Here is a 15642-nt window from a genome sequence, read left to right as displayed (position 1 = left end):
GTTTGGATGTTGCCACACARATACCTACTTAATAACAAAATTAAGGACATTTATTTTAAAAGTATTCATAAATATTATCCTGTCAACCACTATATGAAGAAGTTTAAGAAAAACATCAATTCAAACTGTACCTTTTGTAATGACCACCCAGAAACAGTGTTGCATATTTTTTGGCATTGTATTCATGTAAGGAAACTGTAGCAAGACATCAGTAGATTTATAATTGAACACGTTTATGAAGATTTTACACTATTGTGGAGAGATGCACTGTTTGGATTATTTTCCTACAATAGAAATAAGTTGAAACAATTTTATGTAATTCATTTCATTATTCTTTTGGCCAAATTTCATATTCACAAATGTAAATTTACTAACAAAACACCACGATTTATTACCTTACAAAAAAAAATGTAACTATATTTTAAGACAATTAAATACTCTACCAACAAAAAAGCTGTTAGAATAAGTGTATGTATGTTCCTTAAGGTCCTTGTGTAATGTGATACTGTACCCCCTAGCCCAATTGTCCTTTGTATATTCTTTACATATACTTGTGTTCCATGTACTTTGTGTATTGATTAGTTGTTAATTAAAATAATAATAATAATAAAAACAGGTTCTTCTTCTTTGATGAGGTTTAACGGCTGTTGACATCCAATAAATGTTGCATTACCGCCACCTACTAGACTGGAGTATAACTCCCTTATATGTTGCTTGAAAAATAAATAAATACCCTACCATCTAACTACACTCACAAATAAATATATACTAATAATAAAATACAAAAATAAACACCACCCTACTCCACTATTTTAATCTATTTAGTCCTACTTCAGGCCTACAGCCTGAAAGGATGGAACACCACCACTTAACACACCCTGTAACTCTTCTGACGCAAAATCTCGCACACCCAAATACCTCTCTGCAGCTGCCACCACAACCTCAATTTTCTGTGACTTACGTTCCATCCTTGCAGTACAGTTGATAACCATTGCTATAAATGCAAAAAATCTCATCTTAACTGAAACATATATCACTTGCTGGTTAATCCTCTGTACTGGTACATTTCTACTACTCACACCACTCCTCTCAGGATCCCTCCCCCTTGACCCATTTTCCTCTACTTTCTTCACTGCCTCAGCATATGACAACTTCTGCACTACTCTTACCCTGGAAACATCAAACTGCCTCTCTTGCGCAGGACATTTCTGATCCCCAGCCCCATGGGCACCCCTACAATTAASACATACCAATACCTTCCCCAATGCTGGTTGAAAGAATGCCAAGAGTGTGCAAAGCTGTCATCAAGGCAAAGGGTGGCTACTTTGAAGAATCTCAAATTTAAAATATATTTWGATTTGTTTAGCACTTTTTTGGTTACTACATAATTCCATATGTGTTATTTCATAGTTTTGATGTCTTCACTATTATTCTACAATGTAGAAAATAGTAAAAATAAATAAAAAAAACCTTGAATGAATAGGTGTTTCCACACTTTTGACTGGTACTGTATGTGTTGTCGGTAGGCTGATACTGTAAGCAACATTCTATCTCAATGTTACATTCTAACAATCAACTGTATGTTATGTATCAATCAAACCTAATGAAATGTAATATATTTTTCACCACCGTTCTCTTTGGATTGTAGCTCAAAATATTGCTGGAGTTATGAAACCCTATGATGAAATTCAAAATGATTGAATGATCAAATCAAATGTTATTGGTCACATACACATATTCAGCAGATGTTATTGCAGATGTAGCGAAATGCTTGTAGGCCAAGGTCTGTTCATCAACACACAGTAGGCCTACCGCTTAGTAGCCTAGAATACTGCCATAATAAATCAGTCCCCCAACAGCAAATAACAAAACAGAATGAGCAAATTAAGAGATTTATTCKATTTCTGATCAAAAGTACACTGCAATTTTGTTCATTACCCACAAATATATTTCTAATAAGTCTTTCATTAAAAATAAGGCTTCAATTCTGAATATATTTGGTACCCATTTGTACCCAAAATAACACTGTGCCTGTAAAGAAATATGAAGATATTTGAACATTTTCTMAAGTTGTGTTGTAAAGGCAGGCCTTTTTATAAACATTGTGGATTTTCTGTTTCTTCTGCATCCATTATGCCTGATAGGTTTCCCTATATCTCTCACTGCTGCTGTGTCATTTCACTGTGCCCTCTATACTACCCTAATGCAGCAGGCCAAGAGGGAAATGAAAGCCAACCCCTTGAGATACTGTAAACTGATGGTAGGGGTACTCTACCTACATGTACATATTACCTCAATTACCTTGACTAACTGGTGCCCCCACACATTGACTCTGTACCGGTACCCCCTGTATATAGGCTCGCTATTGTTATTTTACTGCTGCTGTTTAATTATTTTTTTCTTTTATTTTACTTTTGTTTCCTTTTTTTTTTTAACTTAAAACATATTTTTCTTAAAACTGCATTGTTGGTTAAGGGCTTGTAAGTAAGCATTTCACTGTAAGGTTGTTGTATTCAGCGCATGTGACAAATATAATTTGATTTGACTTAACTATATGTAAAATTATTTGCCTGAAGCCTATTTCCCCCAGAGGTTTGAGGCTTATGTTAAACCTGCTATGGTACTTAAATGATCTCTATCACAATTAAAACAACATAAACTGAAGAAAGTCACAACAGAAGAGAATGATTGACAGTATGATTCCCTGAAATGAGTAAGGCTGCTATTATGAGAGCGTGTGCTTGTTGCCTACCGTGTGTGTGTGTGTGTGTGTGTGTGTGTGTGTGTGTGTGTGTGTGTGTGTGTGTGTGTGTGTGGTTTCAGTGTCCACTGTCGTGGCAAGTTGAGTGGTTCTGGCTGAAGACTCCTGGTTTGAAAATAYTCCCTGGTTTATTTGTAGAATATTCCTGACATACAAAAGGTTTGGAAATGATGGTTAAAGAGGGTCTGTTGTGATAGGCAGACCCAGAATGAAGTGGATTTAAGGGAATAGTGATTGGCAGGTCAGTGTCTGTGAGTGGGGCCCGCTAGCTGACTGGCAGTCCGGCGTTGGTCTTCTTGTCACGGATGGAGCTTAGCATGTCTGAGACGAGCTCCTCAAGCCCATAGGTCGACTTCCAGCCCCAGTCTCTCTGTGCATTGGAGTCATCAAACCTCACTGGCCAGCTGTCCGCTACACACCAGGGAACAATCATGGTCAAGAGTTATTTTACACATCACAACTTTCATAAGACCCAATAATGACATGATTCATGACTGGGGACCGTGTGAAGCAAACCCAGAGCAAATAAAATAACATTTGATTTGATTCGATTTGAAATAGCAATGCTGTAGGAGGTCAAGGATGAGAGAAAGGCTGACATGTAAGGCGTACAATATTTAATACTACTACAAAAATACAATGTATATCTACTCTAGCCTATACACCATGAAGGAGAAAACGTTCCATATACTTCTGTTATGGCTTAATTCAAATCACACATCTTGAGGTTCAATAACAATTAAAAACACTCCACAGACAGTCAGACACACACCAATAAGGTYAACAATGAACATACCAATGGTCTGGCGGACAGAGTCAGGGTTATAGGTGACCTTGAGGTGGGGCAGGTGCTTGCGGATTTCCGTGGCAACTTCCTCAGGGGTGAAGCTCATGGCAGCGATGTTGTACGTGCGCAGTGACAGTTGGAATTCCGGGGCCTGCATGAACTCCACAGTCGCACGGTGGCAGTCACCAATGTGCATCATGGGCAGACGTGTGTCAGCGCGTAAATAGCACTCGTGGTGACCTGTGCTGAGTGCATCGTGAAAAATCTGGACAGCATAGTCTATGGGAAAGGAGAGCAAAAAAGTACACAGAATGTATTGGAATATATCCCTATGGCATTAATACTTTAATAAATGATTATATGATAAATATGGGTTACCTGTTGTTCCTCCCCCAGGCTGTGTGTTAGCTGAAATTATGCCAGGATAGCGTAGGCAGCGGAAGTCCAGTCCATACTTGTGATGAAGATACTAACAGAGAGAGATTTAACACAATCAAAGCAAATAACCAGCAAAAGCATATTTCACTTAATCTGCACTATGTTAATTAATTGACTTACTTTCTCTGAAAAATATACATGTGAAAACTCTCTTGCTTTAAGAGAGGACCGGCAGGTTGTGTGCTCTTGCTTTAAGAGAGGACCGGCAGGTTGTGTGCTCTTGCTTTAAGAGAGGACCGGCAGGTGTGTGCTCTTGCTAAGAGAGGACCGGCAGGTTGTGTGCTCTTGCTTTAAGAGAGGACCGGCAGGTTGTGTGCTCTTGCTTTAAGAGAGGACCGGCAGGTTGTGTGTGTGCAAGAGTGTGCATTTGACAGCAATGTGGTCGCATTATGACTGCATCTATGACTGTTTGTGTGTTGATGTGTGTATATTTGTGTGTGTGAACATAACAGGTCACACCTCCCCCATCAGTTCGCCGTGCACTTTGGAAACCCCATAAATGGTGTGAGGCCTCTGGACACACAGGTCAGGTGCGGGGTCACGGGGAGAAGAAGGGCCAAAAGCTCCGATGGTGCTAGGGACAAAGAGACGTAAGCAGCTCTCCAGAGCCAGGTCCAGCACATTATGAAGGCCTAGAAAGAACAGCAAGGAGTGAAGCTTTAGACAAAAACATACAAACCTTGCAAAAACGGATACTGTGATACTGCCCTGGATACTGCGGTAGCGTGTGTGTGTGAATTTGGAGCTGACCTGTGATATTAATCTTGCGTGCCAGGGCCACATTGGCCTCTCCCACAGCACTGAGTAGAGCGCTGTAATGCACCAGCCAGGTGATGCGGTTATTCACCACCAACTCTCTGAGGTTCTTATAGTCCAACACGTCAGCATACACAAATGGGCCTGAGGGAGAGGAGAAGAGATTGACAAACTACGGATTTCCCCTTCAAGGCAGGGGACATGTTATTTTCTCCAGAAAAGAAGAGGATTTGAGAAGCGCAGTATGGAGATGTGCATGGACATTGAGATCAATAGAGAATTGTTGATCGGTCCAACTAAGAAAACTTACCACTTCTGTACACTTCTGGTGGAGCCTTTTTAATATCCGATAGGATKACGTTTTCTGTTCCYTACTGTTTCCTACACATTGATATTCAATTYAAATATGACATTTCAGTTAATTCCTGGAATTTACYGAATTTAATTGGATAGGAGCCCAACCCCAGAAGGTAAACTAGATGTTAAGTGAGAATTCTACAATCTGTGGAATATTCAGGCTATCAACATCGAAGAAATCAGCATTGAAGAAAAGATTGCTCTTTAGTTTTTTCTTACCTCAGGATTTCTGCAAGCCCCACACCTAACTGGCCAAGGCCGCCTTAACCATGAAGAGAAAAATAATGGATAATACAATGCAGAATTCATAAGCATTCATGAAACAACACCATCTCAATTGTCCATTTGTATTTGCTAAAAGGTCTCAGAGAATATATGGTGAAAATGTGTTTCTTATGTACAATTTCAGAAAAAAGTAGGGCTGGATGTTTTGTCATATTCCGCTTCAACCAGGCTGCAACCTTTTTTGTTTTCACCAAAGCTTTATGTACAGACAAAAACTGGCCTCAGTCTATTATTCTGCCCGTGGTCACTTGCTGGGTCCTTTTTGTCCCCAGTCTACTCACAGCCTATTGTACTAAGGAAAAGAGGATTGCCACTTACTGAACAGTGAAAACAACTCGAAATGACAAAAACTAGAATGACAGCATGCCTATGCTTGTATAATAAAAAAWAAAAYAAGATTTTACACAATTTCATAAACACATATACATCCTATATGGCCTATCTATAGACTATGGGCCATAAAGTGTTATTTGCTACTTGAGATAATAAAACATAGTTAACCTGTGATGAGAATTCGTGGGTTCTCCGCAGTAGGTAGGTCAATTGAATCCTGACTGTTCCACCGGCTGTTCTGTCGGGGCGACCCACTAAAGCCGCGGAATGACAAACTACGCGCCCGGCTGCGACAGCCATGGCACAACGATCCGAATAGAGCTGCCGCGGAGGGCATACAGAACCGCATACCCGGTAGCATGTGGAGCTGTTGCCCCTGTGGAAAAAGTTGGATCAAAGACAATAGGCTATGTTATCTATTTCATCCGGCAAATCAATCTCACTTAGTAGGAATGACACCATTTAGGCCATAGCCACGGTTCATTCTATGGATTAATTCAAAAATTACAATTTGAACAGTGCAATGGAAAAATCAAATCAAATTTTATTGGTCGAATACACATATGTAACGTTAGCAGATGTTATTGCGGTTGTAGCAAAATGCTTGTGTTCCTTGCTCCAACAGAGCAGTAATATCTAACAATACACAACAATACACACGAATCTAAAAGTAAAATAATGGAATTAAGAAATATAGAAATATTAGGACGAGCAATGCAGGAGTCCAGAGTGTATATATATATATATATATAGATATAGATATATCAGATCAACCTGTATTTGTCACATGCGCCAAATACAACAAGTGTAGACTTTACCGTGAATTGCTTACTTACAAGCCCTTAACCCAACAGCGCAGTTTAAGAAGAGTTAAGAAAATATTTACCAAGTAGACAAATAAAAAGTAATAATAAAAAGCAACACAATAAGAATAACAATAACGAGGCTATATACATGGGGAACCGGTACCGAGTCAGTGTGCAGGGGTACATATTAGTTGAGGTAATTTGTACATGTAGGTGGGGGTGAACTGACTAAGCAGATATAATATACAGCGAGTAGCATATATGTATATATATATATATGTATATATGTGTGTGTGTCTGTGTTTGTGTGTGATGGGCTGTATAGACATTATGGACCGTGTGTGGATAGAATATGTAGTATATCTGAAGAATACGTGGATAGAATAGTAAATGTACAGCAATAGTTGAATAGGATGGCCTTGACTAGAATACAGTATATACATTTGAAATGGGTTAAACAGTATGTCAACATTATTAAAGTGACGAGTTTTCTATGTCTATGTACATARGGTAGCAGCCTCGAAGGTGCAGGGGTGAGTAACCGGGTGGTACCCTGCTTGTAACAGCGACTAAGTTCAGGGCAGGGTACTGGATGGAGGCCAGCTAGTGGTCTATTTAACAGTCGGCCTTGAGATAGAAGCTGTTTTTCAGTTACACATCCGTACAACAATGAAGAGGTTAGTTGACCGTGATAGGCTATAGGTTAGTTATGTAACATTGTTGTTTAGCCCATTTTAAAACATKAACTTTATACAATTCATATTGACTGAAACACCACGCGTTATCTTTCAGAAGTAGAATGGATACAAAACAACATGTTACCTGTGTGCTGACAAAAACCTGCAATAAGTCTCTGTTCGTGCCAACCACRTGTTGCCCAAACTGAAGACTTTACATATCGCACAATCGCATTTCACGCTATGTTACAAAACGAATTTATGAAAATTGCGCTGGTAAAACGGTTTTCATGGTAGTTAACTCTTAGAATTAAAAGATTACCCTCCGATTGGTCACGGATTAAGCGCACCAAGCATCCATTGGMTAAAGCTAGATAAACGGCTGATGAAAGTCATGCTGGGATATGTGGTTTTCCTTGTTGTGATGTAAGAGCGCAAGAGGGCGTGACTCAATTGTAAAGGACTACAATATCCAGCCTGCAAGGCAATACATGTGGGCAAACATGCTGACTAGCTGCTCACAGTGGATTTGTATTGTGTAGAAATGTTTAGCTGAGTTTGGCTTGAGCAGGACTGGAGCGTAGAGGCTTACTTCAGAGTCAGAGAAGGGATCAAAATATATTTGACAAGTGACAACAAGCATTATGCTACTTACTACAGTTTGGTGTAATATATGTCACCTCAGGTGTAGCGTGTTGTGTATAAGTCAAATGCTGTGAAGAGGACTTCTGATTCCTGTCTTTAAAACRCAACAGAAACACACATCAACCAAATCAGAATAAAGAAAAATGTATTAACAAAAACAATAAGATACACGACCGGTCAAAAGTTTTAGAAAACCTACTCATTATTTTTACTATTTTCTACATTGTAGAATAATAGTGAAGACATCAACACTATGAAATAACACATATGGAATCATGTAGTAACCAAAAAAGTGTTAAACAAATCAAAATATATTTTATATTTGAGATTCTTCAAATAGCCARCCTTTGCCTTGATGACAGCTTTGCACACTCTTGGCATTCTCTCAACCAGCTTCATGAGGTAGTCGCCTGGAATGCATTTCAATTAACAGGTGTGCCTTCTTAAAAGTTAATTTGTGGAATTTCTTTCCTTCTTAATGCGTTTGAGCCAATCAGTTGTGTTGTGACAAGGTAGGGGGTTGTGCAGAAGATAGCCCTATTTGGTAAAAGTCCATATTATGGCAAGAACAGCTCAAATAAGCAAAGAGAAATGACAGTCCATCATTACTTTAAGACATGAAGGTCAGTCTATACAGAACATTTCAAGAACTTTGATAGTTTCTTCAAGTGCAGTCGCAAAAACCATCAAGCGCAATGATGAAACTGGCTCTCATGAGGACCGCCACAGGAATGGCAGACCCAGAGTTACCTCTGCTGCAGAGGATAAGTTCATTACAGTTACCAGCCTCAGAATTTGCAGCCCAAATAAATGCTTCACAGAGTTCAAGTAACAGACACATCTCAACATCAACTGTTCAGAGGAGACTGTGTGAATCAGGCTTTCATGGTCAAATTTGTCACGCCCTGGCTATAGAGAGGCTTTTTATTCTCTATTTTGTTTAGGCCAGGGTGTGACTAGGGTGGGCAGTCTATGTTCTTTTTTCTATGTTGTTGTGTTTCTATGTGTTTGGCCTGGTGTGGTTCCCAATCAGAGGCAGCTGTCTATCGTTGTCTCTGATTGGGAGCTATACTTAGGTAGCCTGTTCCAACCAGTGTTTGTGGGTAGTTGTTTTTTGTTTCGTATCTGTACCAAACAGAACTGTTTCGGTTATTCTTTTGTCATTTTCGTGTTTAGTGTTCGGTTGTTATTTAATTAAATATGAACACGCAACACGCTGCACCTTGGTCCTCATCTTCTTCTCTTGAATGCCGTGACAGAATTGCTGCAAAGAAACCATTGCGATAACAACACCCACCCGTAGCACGCGCTCCAGCAGGTATATCTCACTGGTCATCCCCAAAGCCAACACCTCTTTGGCTGCCTTTCCTTCCAGTTCTCTGCTGCCAATGACTGGAAAGAATTGCAAAAATCGCTGAAGCTGGAGACTTATATTTCCTTAAATAACTTTAAACATCAGCTAACCGATCGCTGCAGCTTTACATAGCCCATCTGTAAATAGCCCACCCAAWATACCTACCTCATCCCCATATTGTTTTTATTTAATTTTCTGCTCTTTTGCACACCAGTATTTCTACTTGCACATCACCATCTGCTGATCTATCACTCRAYTGTTAATTTTCTAAATTGTAATAACTTCGCTACTATGGCCTATTTATTGCCTTACCTCCTCACGCCATTTGCACATACTGTATATAGACTTTCTTTTTTTCCTAATGTGTTATTGACTGTACGCTTGTGTAACTCTGTGTTGTTGTTTGTGTCGCACTACTTTGCTTTATCTTGGCCAGGTTGCAGTTGTAAATGAGAACTTGTTCTCAACTGGCCTACCTGGTTAAATAAAGGTGAAATAAAAAACTAAAATACTAAAGGACATCATAAGAGGAAGAGACTTGCTTGGGCCAAGAAATACGAGCAATGGACATTAGACCGGTGGAAATTTGTAATTTGGTCTGGAGTCCAAATTGCAGATGTTTGGTTCCAACCGCCGTGTCTTTGTGAGACGCAGTGTGGGTGAACCGATGATCTCCGCATGTGTATTTCCCACCAAAAAGCATGGAGGAGGTGTTATGTTGTGGGGGTGCTTTGCTGGTGACATTGTCTGATTTATTTATGATTCAAGGCACACTTAACCAGCATGGCTACCACAGCATTCTGCAGCGATACGCCATCCCATCTGGTTTGGGCTAAGTGGGACTATCATTTGTTTTTCAACAGGGCAAATGACCCAACACACCTCCAGGCTGTGTAAGGGATATTTTACCAAGAAGGAGAGTGATGGAGTCCTGCATCAGATGACCTGGCCTCCACAATCCCCCTACCTCAACCAAATTGAGATGGTTTGGGATGAGTTGTACAGAGTGAAGGAAAAGCAGCCAGCAAGTGCTCGGCATATGTGGGAACTCCTTCAAGACTGTTGGAAAAGCATTCCAGGTGAAGCTGGTTGAGAGAATGCCAAGAGTGTGCAAGCTGTCATCAAGGCAAAGAGTGGCTATTTGAAGAATCTCAAATCTCAAATATATTTTGATTTGTTTAGAACTTTTTTGGTTACTACATAATTCCATATGTGTTATTTCATAGTTTGATGTCTTCACTATTATTCTACAATGTAGAAAATAGTAAAAATAAATAAAAAACCCTTGAATGAGTAGGTGTGTCCACACATTTGACTGGTACTGTATGTGTTGTAGGTAGCCTGATACTGTAAGCAACATGAGTAGGTGTTCTAAAACTTTTGAACGGTAGTGTATATGTGTTTTGTKCTGGAATGCATCATAGTACTAGGCTAAGGTTAAAAGGACATCACATTAGTCCTGCAAGAAATAAGCTATGAAATCGTTTGAATTCATCTTGTGAAATGTGTGATAGTGAACAATAATACACATTACATTTTCCCTGATCTCTTAATTCTAGAAAACAAAATCTGGACTTGCAGTGAAAACAGTATAAAAAAGGTAGTTAGAGTAGATATGTGTCATCATGAGAGAAACATTTTTAACAATGAGGAACTTTCACAGTATGCGATGCAATTTGATGTCCATAGGAGCAGAAATCTCTTGCAATAAAAGTAGATTTGTTCTCTCCCTCAACAGTCAATCAACCAGGATGAGCCTCCAGTGTCTCTGTGTGTCACTGTATTGTTGTCCTCTCTTCATCAATGTTTTCAACTTTCCTCACGGCACTCAATGACAAGGTTTCGTATCTCCCCCGATGTTCCCTCAGGTGAAGAGCATGTTGGGTCCACCTCAGGAGCAGACCTTAGACACATCCAGAAAGAGACATGTTCTTCGGGAATAATAAAATATTTTTTGGTGCGTATTACTCATCGATTAACTGTTTTAGTAAATACTCTTCATGTAATAGCTATTTCGATTCACCCATCCAACATTCAGCGTATGTCAGAGGGCTGCTGAAGGGGAGAGCAGCCCCAGATCTGCCTGTATTACTGTAACTCACCTCTCCAGAGCTGCAGGGACTGTGGCTGGACGGAGGGCCAGATGACCAGCTCAGTGGGCTCATACTGGGGGTTAGAGTAACGCTCCCTCTCACAGGGCCTCAGGAGGGACTGGAACAGACAGTGGGTTCTCTCCTTCGCCCCTGCAGCACACCTAACAATAGACATGAAGAGCAAGTGGAAAGGTACAGACAGATGCGGATTTAGTGTGGATACACTATATGCTTGGACAAGAACTGTGGATATAAGGAGTCTGGACAACGGATGAATCCAGGTGTCACACGTCTCAACTCTCCTGGTCGCTGTTGCAGAGGAAGGTGCCATAGTCTGAAGCGTAGACCTCATTGGCCAGCCGCAGCAGCAGAGGCTCAGAGAAGCCCGCGGCCAGGGGGAACTGCCGGGCCAGCTGCCACACACAGTCCAGCAGCATCATCAACACTGGATGCTGCTGATCGTCCCATGTGCTCCATCACTTGATCTAAAGAAATTATGAATTACCAGACACTGACGATGATTTACGGATGATGAGAAGCACATTTCTTTATTGATAATAATGTGGGGTAGAGATGTCCTCTTGATTGTTGCTGATCACCTGCAAACGAGAGCAGACATGAGAGTTTATGGTCGAACGCTGTCAATAGGTTTGTGCGCTCAAAACCCATTGTTGTGCGTTGCCCAGTATGTAACTCTATGTTCATGTATTTATGATCAGGAAGTACAACTGATGTATTCATGTTTGACTATTAAATCATGAGGGTTAAGCTTAAGAAATGTAGCTGCTTACCTTGTTTTCCTCATTAATTGAAGAGGGTTATCTGTTAATTTCCTGGTCTGAGAATTGACGGGCAAATGGGGCGTGTTTGAGCGCATAGRTTCTTACTAGTATTGCCGTAGTAGCTTATCCCATGGGGACGTACAGTACATGTTTATATCCCTGGTTCTATTTATGCTTAAAGCATTGTGTAGAATCTTTATTGAAGTGTGTGCACTATGGAAATACATTTATGTTTATAATATGAACAGGTGTATATTGTAATGGTTGCCCTTGATTCTGAGTATGCATCCTGGTAATCTGTCTGGACCTGCGGCCTTGCGAATGTTAACCTGTTTAAAGGTCTTACTCACATCGGCTATAGAGAGCGTGATCACAAAGTCGTTCGTAACAGCTGGTGCTCTCATGCATGGTTCAGTGTTGTTTGCCTCGAAGTGAGCATATTTGGTATTTAGCTCGTCTGGTAGGCGTCACTGGGCAGCTCGCGACTTCCATTTGTAATCTGTGATATACTGAACAAAAATCTAAACGCAACATGCAACAATTTCAAAGAGTAAATTGAAATAAATTCATTAGGGCCTAATCTATGGATTTCACATTGCTGGGCAAGGGCGCAGCCATGGGTGGGCCTGGGAGGGCATAGGCCTACCCACTTGGGATCCATGCCCACCCACTGGGGAGCCAGGCTCAGCCAATCAGAATGAGTTTTCCCCCACAAAAGGGCTTTATTACAGACATAAATACTCCTCAGTTTCATCAGCTGTCCGGGTGGCTGGTCTCAGATGATCCCACAGGTGAAGAAGCTGGATGTGGAGGTCCTGGGCTMGCGTGGTTACACATGGTCTGTGGTTTTTAGGCCAGTTGGACCTACTGCCAAATTCTAAAACGAAGTTGGAGGAGGCTTATGGTAGATAAATTAACATTAAATTCTCTGGCAACAGTTCTGGTGGACATTCCTGCTGTCAGCATACCAATTGCACGCTCCCTCAAAACTTGAGACATCTGTGGCATTGTGTTGTGACAAAACTGCACATTTTAGTGGCCTTTTATTGTCTCCAGCACAAGGTGCACCTGTGTAATGACCATGCTGTTTAATCACCTTCTTGATGTGCCACACCTGTCAGGTGGATGGATTATCTTGGCAAAAGAGAAATGCTCACTAACAGGAATGTAAACAAATTGTGCCATTTTTTTTGTTGAGAAATAAGCTTTTTGTGCATAGGGAACATTTATGGGATCTTTAATTTCAGCTCATGAAATATGGCTCATGAAACACMTTCTAATTTTGTTCAGTATAGTTTTCAAGCCCTGCCACGTCTGATGAGTGTCAGAGCCGGTGTAGTAGGATTCGATCTTAGTTGACGCTCTCCCTGTTTGATCGCTGGGGCTGAGCTTCCTGCCATACATGACCTCTATAACAGGCGGAGTCAGAGGAAGGCCCGAAAAATTGTCAAAGACTCCAGCCACCAAGTCATAGACTGTTCTCTCTGCTACCACACGGAAAGCGGTACCAATGCATCAAGTCTGCCCCCAATCCATAAGACTGCTAAATAGTTTGGTTGAATAGTTAACCAAACAGCAACTTGGAATATCTGCATTAACCATATTTGCAGTAACTTGGACTCATCACTTACGCTGCTGTTACTGTTAACTATCTGTCACTTTACCCCTACCTATATGTACATATCTAGCGTAATTACCTCGTYGCCCTGCACATATACTCGGTACTGGTACCCCTTGGGTTTGTGTATTTACAGTATTATTGCTTTTATTTTTCTGTTATTTCTGCATTGTTGGGAAGGGCCCGTAAGAAAGCATTTCACTGTTAACCAACACCTGTTGTTCACAAAGCATGTAACGAATACAATTTGATTTSATTGTTAATTAATCATTGTGTGAAACGTATTCCCATTGGCGGATGCATTGTGGGTATCCTTATAAGAACCCTGCTATTTCATTGTTTGAGAGAGGCAGGGAACAGGTCAGCATGCTGCCAGTTTTAAAGCTATACTTGAGACACCTGGGTTTTTCTTTGATAGAGTTCCACATATTTTGGTTCAGATTGTCTTTGATCATCAACCACTGTTATTTTCTTTTGTAAATACAGTTTTCGCCAGTCTATTTTCTCCATCTACAAATAAAAATGTTCACTCTGGGAAAGAGAAGTCAATATCTGCTGTTGCCTCCTCACTATTATAATCCAATCGCATGGCCAACCTTACACACACACACACACACACACACACACACACACACACACACACACACACAGGAAGCCGTCCAGTGTGTGTGTATTTGGGTCCAGGATGAGTTGGGCCAAAGAGCTCACCAGAAGGGTGGTGTCTGTGCCCTCTGAACCATGGACTAGAACAGTGTGGCCATTCCTGGACACACACAGAGCACCATAGAGGGTTACATAACATACACTGAACAAAAATATAAACGCAACAATTTCAAATATTTTACTGAGTAGACAGTTCATATAAGGAAATCAGTCAATTGAAATAAATTAATCAGGCCCTAATCTATGGATTTCACATGACTGGGGATACAGAAAACCAGTCAGTATGTGGTGTGACCACCATTTGCTTAATGCAGTGTGACACATCTCCTTCTCATAGAGTTGATCAGGCTGTTGATTGTAGCCTGTGGAATGTTGTCCCACTCCTCTTCAATGGCTGTGGGAAGTTGCTGGATATTGGCGGGAACTGGAACGGGCTTTTCGTACACGTCGTTTTCAGAGGATCCCAAACATGCTCAATGGGTGATTATGCAGGCCATGGAAGAACTGGGAGTTCTCCAGCTTGCTCAGTAAGCAGTCCACACTGTGGGAGGGATCCCCACAGGCCTCCACCAGCTTTATCAGACTCTCCCGGAGCACCTTTCTCCTGGGGATACACACATACAACTATTCAGTCAATAGGCATAGAGCTATTCAGCCAAACAAATGTGGCATTGTTTGGCATGACAAAAAAAGGGGTTGGCTGAAGCAGAAACAGCCTGGCAACTACYTTAGACATACGTAGCCACAAACACATGAAAGAACTCACACACAACAGGCAAACACACAGACACCTTTCCAGTTGGCAGTGCAGTCTCTTCCAACAGCTGTAGCTAGATCTGGACTCGAACCTGCACTCTGTCATCCTGGTCTGCTGAGCATATTGCTTGGAACGGGTGTCAACGATGTKACCCAGCCCAGAAATGTCAAGTACCGTCCTGGAGGAGGAGCGCATCCTCCCTACAGCGCTTCCTATTGGCTCCCGTCAGGGTCCGGCTGCWGCACATGATGACCTGYGAAACACAATTTTGCTATTTGATACTGTAGATGCCATCTAAAGACAAAAGTGCATCATGACAACATTAATGGCATTGTAGTGACATGAASGTATCTGTGTGACTGCAACTCCATTTGTGTGCGTGTGTGGGCTCCCGAGTGGCGCAGCGGTCTAAGGCACTACATCTCAGTGCTAGAGATGTCACTACAGACCCTGGTTCGATCCCGGGCTGTATCACAACCGGCCGTGATCGGGAGTTCCATGGAGCGGCGCACAATTGGCCCAGCGTCGTC

General features: G+C 41.3%; 1 pseudogene; it reads right to left on the bottom strand.

The window, feature by feature from the left end:
- Positions 1-2456: 2456 nt before the first annotated feature.
- On the bottom strand, positions 2457-7643 carry LOC111963182 (L-threonine 3-dehydrogenase, mitochondrial-like; annotated as a pseudogene).
- Positions 7644-15642: the final 7999 nt, after the last annotated feature.

The sequence above is a fragment of the Salvelinus sp. IW2-2015 genome, linkage group LG4q.2, assembly GCF_002910315.2.
Source record: "Salvelinus sp. IW2-2015 linkage group LG4q.2, ASM291031v2, whole genome shotgun sequence".
Classification (NCBI taxonomy): Eukaryota; Metazoa; Chordata; class Actinopteri; order Salmoniformes; family Salmonidae; genus Salvelinus; species Salvelinus sp. IW2-2015.
Note: the sequence above shows the minus strand (reverse complement) of the source record. Positions and strands in the feature narration are given on the sequence as shown.